Here is a 6,000-nt window from a genome sequence, read left to right on the forward strand (position 1 = left end):
TGGCTCTGAGGGGCAGGGCAGGAGGGACACTGCAGCTTCAGGGGGCCAGAGAGGCATGCAGGAGCCCAACACTGCTCCCGGGACCTGTCAGGAATAATCACCAGCATGACAGGCAGGATAGTACCACTGCTCTCTACTTCAAATCAGACTGACCTGGGGAGCAGTTGAGCAGGGGCATCTGCAGGAGCCCAGGACACAGAACCCAGCTCCACAGAGCCAGGGTGTTTGCCAGGAGCACAGCAGCCCTTGCCACATACGGGGGCAATCTGCTCACCTGCTCCCAAATCCTGCAGCACCTCAACACCCCATCAGAGGGAGACAAGCACCTCAAAGCTGTGGCTGCCCCATCCCTCCACCCTCAGCCCCAGAGCTGGGAGTACCCAGTGCAGGGGCAGATTGGCAAGGCACTGCCACCTTCCCCATACACAGGAGCTGCCCTGCTGCCCAACACCAAAGCTTTTCCCCCTCCCAGGGCTGGGAAACAGCAGCTGCCTGGCTCCCAGCATGGCACCCAGGACCATGAGACCAGCGGCGGGCTAAGCCAGCTACGGACACTGCAGGAGCAGCAGCAGCATGGCAGGGGTTGTCGCAGGGAGGACTGCAGTGGCAGGGGCACACAGCAATCACACGCCAGGCAGGGAGGTGGAATGGCAGGCAGGCAGCGTGCAGGCCTGGGAAGCTGCTCCTCGCAGGGGGGGTTCACACGGCTTGATGGGGCTGGGAGTATTTGTTCCTCCCTCCAACGGCAACAGCAGATGCCTCCATGGCTGCAGCAGCTCAGGGCAGCTATATTCCCAGGGGAGGAGTGTTGCCAAGAAGAATAGCTGTGAGTCGGAGAAGCCGGTCTTCAGGGGCCCCTATCCCAGTCCTGGAGGATGGGAGTTAGGACACACTGGACTGCTGTCCTAGGACTGTGCTGCTGCACAAGGGCTCGCAGTGGATGGTCATTTTCTTCCCAAGAGATGGAAGTAAAGTCACTAATAGCTTGTGCACAAGCCCTCCTGCTGCCAAGCCACGGGCAGAGGCACAGCCAGCACTGGCAAAGCACACAAGCGACTGGCAATAGGGACCCACTCTGGAGCTGCGCAAGAGGGAGTTTGCCCACCTCAGCTTTCCTGCAGCTCCTGTGCCAGGAAAAGGCCACTCCTTGCTAACTCCCCTTTCAGCCGATCCTGCTCTGACTTCCCCACTTTTGCGTCTGGGATGCAGCTCTGGCAGCTGGGAGGACAGGGTGGTTGCTCAATCCTTCCTCTCTGCCTCTATTTAAGTGTTTCACAATCGGCACCAACACCCCCTAAAAACTACCTGCAGCTTAATATAAATTTCTGGCAGGGCTCATGAAAGAGCACCCATCCCACTCTTCATGGGGCTTGGCCGCTCCTTGCGCAAGGGGTGCTTGACAGAGCCGTGGGGAGCATCGCCCACAGCTCAAGGGCTGGTGGCAGACGTGCACGGTGGCACTGCAGCCCAGCAGGCAGCCGCTGGCACATGCTCTGCCAGGGAGGGGACTGCACAGCTTGCACCGAGGTGTGGCAGGGGGCCCTGCCCAGGACAGGCAGGGGCGCAGGAAGGGGTACATACCGCTGGAGAGCCAGGGCCATGCTGCATCCTCTGGGGAAGGGCCTTTTGCAAGTCTTGGGTACTGGTAAAGGCATGCAGAAGGCACATGCTCCTTTACTTGAAGGATGCCATCGTGCCTTCCCCTACCAGGGGTATGCCGGCTAACAGCACTGGATCTCCAGCAGCTGTAGGATACTGCCCTGAGTGTTTCATGCAGCAGCCACTGCCTGTGGGAAGGATGATAAAGGTTTGGCCATCAGTCTGCCTGGCTAGTGAGGAAGACCAGGGTGGGAGCCCAGCACCCAGGGGACCAAGGATGCAGGAGGGGCCAGGAGCACCCCTATCTGTGGAGCAGCAGCCAGGGTGCAGGGGGATTTGAGCAGTTCACGAGACCTGACTTGTCTTCACAGCTCTCCCCCACGAGGCTGTGCCATTGCTCCCTTCAGCTCTTTGGCTGTGTGCCTGACTCCAGAAGAAAAGAATAAAAATGATGAAGCACCCACCCTGCCCCATCGGGTGAATTGCTGTCTGTCACCATGGGAACTCCTCCCTGCCCAGACCCCCCCCCCCCCCCCCAAGGATGACTTCATATCTCCATCAAGCAGGAGGGCTGCGTCACCAGGATGGCACGGGGTGGGTGGCCACATACATCTCACACCAGGACTTCTGCAGCTGCCGTGGCAGACACAGGGCAGGATGCTGCAGAGCTCCAGGGGGAAGGATGAGCAGCCCAGGTGAGGGTCCTGCAGAGGATGGGGGTACAGTCTGCACCCACACACTGTAGCCCCACAGGAACAACGATAGGGGAAGACTCTCAGAGCTCCAGCTCCTTGCAGAAAACACGTCTGCAGCATCTCTGTACCCACCATCAATGCCACAGAGGTGGGAGGAGTGCAGGATCCTGGTCTCTGGCCTCCCCCTACCTTCGGGAGTCACCAGCCTTGGACCGTGGGGACCTCATTCCTCTCCATCTTCCTCAGCAGGCACGGTCACCTGTGAGTCACCCCATGTGTGCAAGGCAGAAACAGGAGATATGTTCCCATATTGTAGGGGCTCCAGCCAAGTGCTGCACAGCTGTAACAGCTGTAAACAAAGCAGGGGAAGCCAGAGAGGCACGGCAGGGAGCAGCTGGGGGCAGTGGAGACCTCCAACCTCGCAGCAGACAGGCAGGCAGGGAAGGGCTGGAAATAAACGCAGAACCGCCACGTGGAACCCAGACGCCTAGCGCTCAAGCATTTTCACCTGCTGCCTCTTCCTGGAAGCCCCTTGCCACGCCAGGGCATCCTCTGCATCAGGTGAGTGGAGGCTGGAACTTGCCATGGACATACTGCCTGGTGCTCTGGTCCCTAGAGCTGCTGCTCTCCAAGCCTCCTATGAGAGGCTCCAGCCACACTCACCATGTCCATGGGCAATTATTGCTTCACAGACCCCAATCTGGAAATCACATTCTCCAAGCTTCATCGGTAGCACCAAGTCTGTTTCTCAACTGCTACAAACACTACTCAGGAATGATGCAGTATCAAAGGAGAGGTCATGGCTTTGGTCTATGTGAATCTGTACAATGCTAAACTGTACCTGGTGAAGCTCAGAATAGTTTGCTGAAGCTGAATACATACCAAATCCTAAATCTCAAAGCAACACAACTTTAACACATAGATTAAACATTAAAATAAGGACGAAAAAAAATCCCCCAGAGTCAGCTCACTCTTCCGTAAATATAACAAATAAGAGATAAGCAGTATGTTCTGATTGCAGCTTTGTCCAAGTTACACACAAAGTAGAAACGAGTGGACAGTACTGCGGCTATTTTACAGAACACTTTGCACACCTGAGTGACCATGTGCCGAGGGCAGTGCATGCAGAGCAGTTTTGTTCTGCATACCGCACTGAGTGTCAGTACCCATATTGACAGCAGGGTAATACAACACCCAGAAAAAGCTAGATGTGCAATGCCCCACTGCAGGCTCTGGGCAAAACTAGGAAGACCACTCAGATATTCAGGCTCCTGTTTCAATATCTTAAATGCATAATTAGCCTCGCTCAAATCAGGTCATGTGGCATTTGATCCAGCTTCATTCGCTGTCCTCGTGCTGTCTGTGCTACGCAGTTCTCACACCAAGGCAGTGTACAGAGACTTAAATAATCCCAGAGTGTGTCTGAGGCTCAGCAGTGGATGGTGGGGCACCGAGTGGGAGCAGTGTCTCCAGAGCACCTGGGTGGTGATCCAGCACAGGTGCTACTTCCATTTGTACACATCTTTGTACAAAAAAAAAATCCCTCCTGCTCTCCCAGACCAGAGCTGGGACCTCCCCAGACTGCCACCCCCAGCAGCCTAGTGCTGGGCCAGCAGCTCCATTTTCCATAGCTGGGTGGGTGAAGTACCTGGGCAGATCTTCCTCCAAGCACCATGCTTCTAGTAGCTTTTCTGGGCTTCCCCAGCAATAGGCTCAATGGAAAGCAAGGCCAAAGCTTGGCAGCCCCACGCTTAAACTTCAGAGGCCTAACGAAAGAAAATGTGTAAGGAGAAGCAACTGGAAAGAAGAGATACGCATGGAGAAGTGAGAACCACTGATCCTCTTTGGATGGTGCATGGGTTAAAGCAGCTTTTAATGAGGGTGTTCAGGGCTCAGATTTGCCCCCTTCCAGACACGCTATTGAAGAAAGAGCTGAAACAAAGATGACAAGCCCTGCTGCCATGCCCTGCTCAGCCTTGTGTCTCAGGGCAGCCCGGATGGCTGTAGCTGGCAGTCAGGCCTGGATGGGCCCTTTGTCCATTGCTTTTCCATGCAATGAATACAGTAAAGCTTTAGATGAGCCATTTCCTTTTCCAAACAGGAAACATGAGTTCTGGATAGGCATCCGGATACTGCTGCTCACCATTCCCCTCTCCTGGTGTACAAAGTCCCCGTGGTGAGGGGCAAGGTGAAGTGCAGGAGGCCTGGGCAGGGCAAGCGTGTGAGTCTGCCAGGCATCAGGTACCACCCTCGCCCTAGCAATCCTGCAGCCCTGCTGGGTGACACTTCAAAGGGAGAACGCAGCTCTCCTCTGAGCAAACCACACTATGTAGGGGCTGGCCAGGGAAAAGATCCCCAGTTGTGGCCACACGGATGCCTCGGTCAATCCCTGCACCAAGGGGTCTAAGCAGTGCAAGGCTCCAGCAACATTAGACACCAGCAGAGCTGCATTTCTCCTGCCCTGTCTTCTAAACCCTGCTCACCTATTGCTCCCACTGCCATTTTTCACCAGCCTTGGCAGGAGAGCTGGTAGAGAAGCATGCCCAGAGGGCTGCAGGCTCTCCTCCCAAAAGCTCTCTGGCACTGAAGAATAGCACAGCTCCAAGCCTCTCATTTCTCTGAAAGCCTCTCTGCAGCTCCCCGCTTCCCTGAGGACAAGCTTGGCTCAGCACCTATGATTAGTATCAACTGTACTTTCCAGGGGGGTTAATTAGTTCAGGTGAGGCAACTACTGACAGTTGGCTGCTGTGGCCTCTCTCTTGGCAAGCACCCAAACCCCAAACAAGCAGCTCACATATCAAAGGGGCTGCCAGCTCCACAAGCAGATCCACCCTGCACATCTGTCCTGGCCCCACAGCCCCATGTTGGGGGTACCAACAGCTTTTCCTGCTAGAAAGCAGGGAAACCTGAAGCACAGGTCACTAGCAATCACTCCCTGTTTTCACTGCTAGACTTTTACATATCCGGAACAGCTCTGTATGGTAGAAGAGTCGGTGAAGCGCTGTGCAGGTGGCATTACAGAGCCTTGCATAGAGTGCACACAACGATGCACAGTATCCTCTCTTCCAGTCAAGAGACAGAGGGCCAAGGTGTCAGGGAAGGAAAGCGGTTGCCTAGACGTAGGTGGAAGTTGCAAGCTTCAAAGGAACTCTACTGGGAGAGGATAAGACAGCACCGTGTGGGAGGGGAGGGAGCAAAGGCCAATTCATGCAGGCTAAATTTATCAGCACAGTCTAATGGAATCCCAAGTAACCTTCCAAGTGAAGTAGCAAAATAAAACACTTCAGCCATTGAAAACTAGACTGGTCAAAGAGCCCCGCTGAACAATCCTGCATTGTCCAGGGAGCCAGGAAACAGATTTATTAGGTCACCCAGGCCATCTCCAGTTTCAGTGAAATTGCCCTATTGTAGGGATTGTTCCAGCTCCCTCCTCTGGCTCTGTCACTGCCACTGTCCTTCACTGGGCAGCAGAAACTGCAGGAAGAGGAGGGGTCAGGTCCAAAGAAAGACCTCACCTTTTCAAGGTTCAGGAAAAGCACTGAGGTAGGACACTTCCATTGTGCCAGACATTTCCCAGTTTAGATTCCCTTGGTCTGAGGCTGATCCCATGGAGGAATAGAAACATACCCCTACGGCTCAAACAACAAGAGGCCTGCCAACAAGATTAGAGCTTTGGTTCCTCCAGCACTGAGGGATTTGGCTGCCA

Source organism: Phalacrocorax aristotelis, chromosome 6 (assembly GCF_949628215.1).
Source record: "Phalacrocorax aristotelis chromosome 6, bGulAri2.1, whole genome shotgun sequence".
Classification (NCBI taxonomy): domain Eukaryota; kingdom Metazoa; phylum Chordata; class Aves; order Suliformes; family Phalacrocoracidae; genus Phalacrocorax; species Phalacrocorax aristotelis.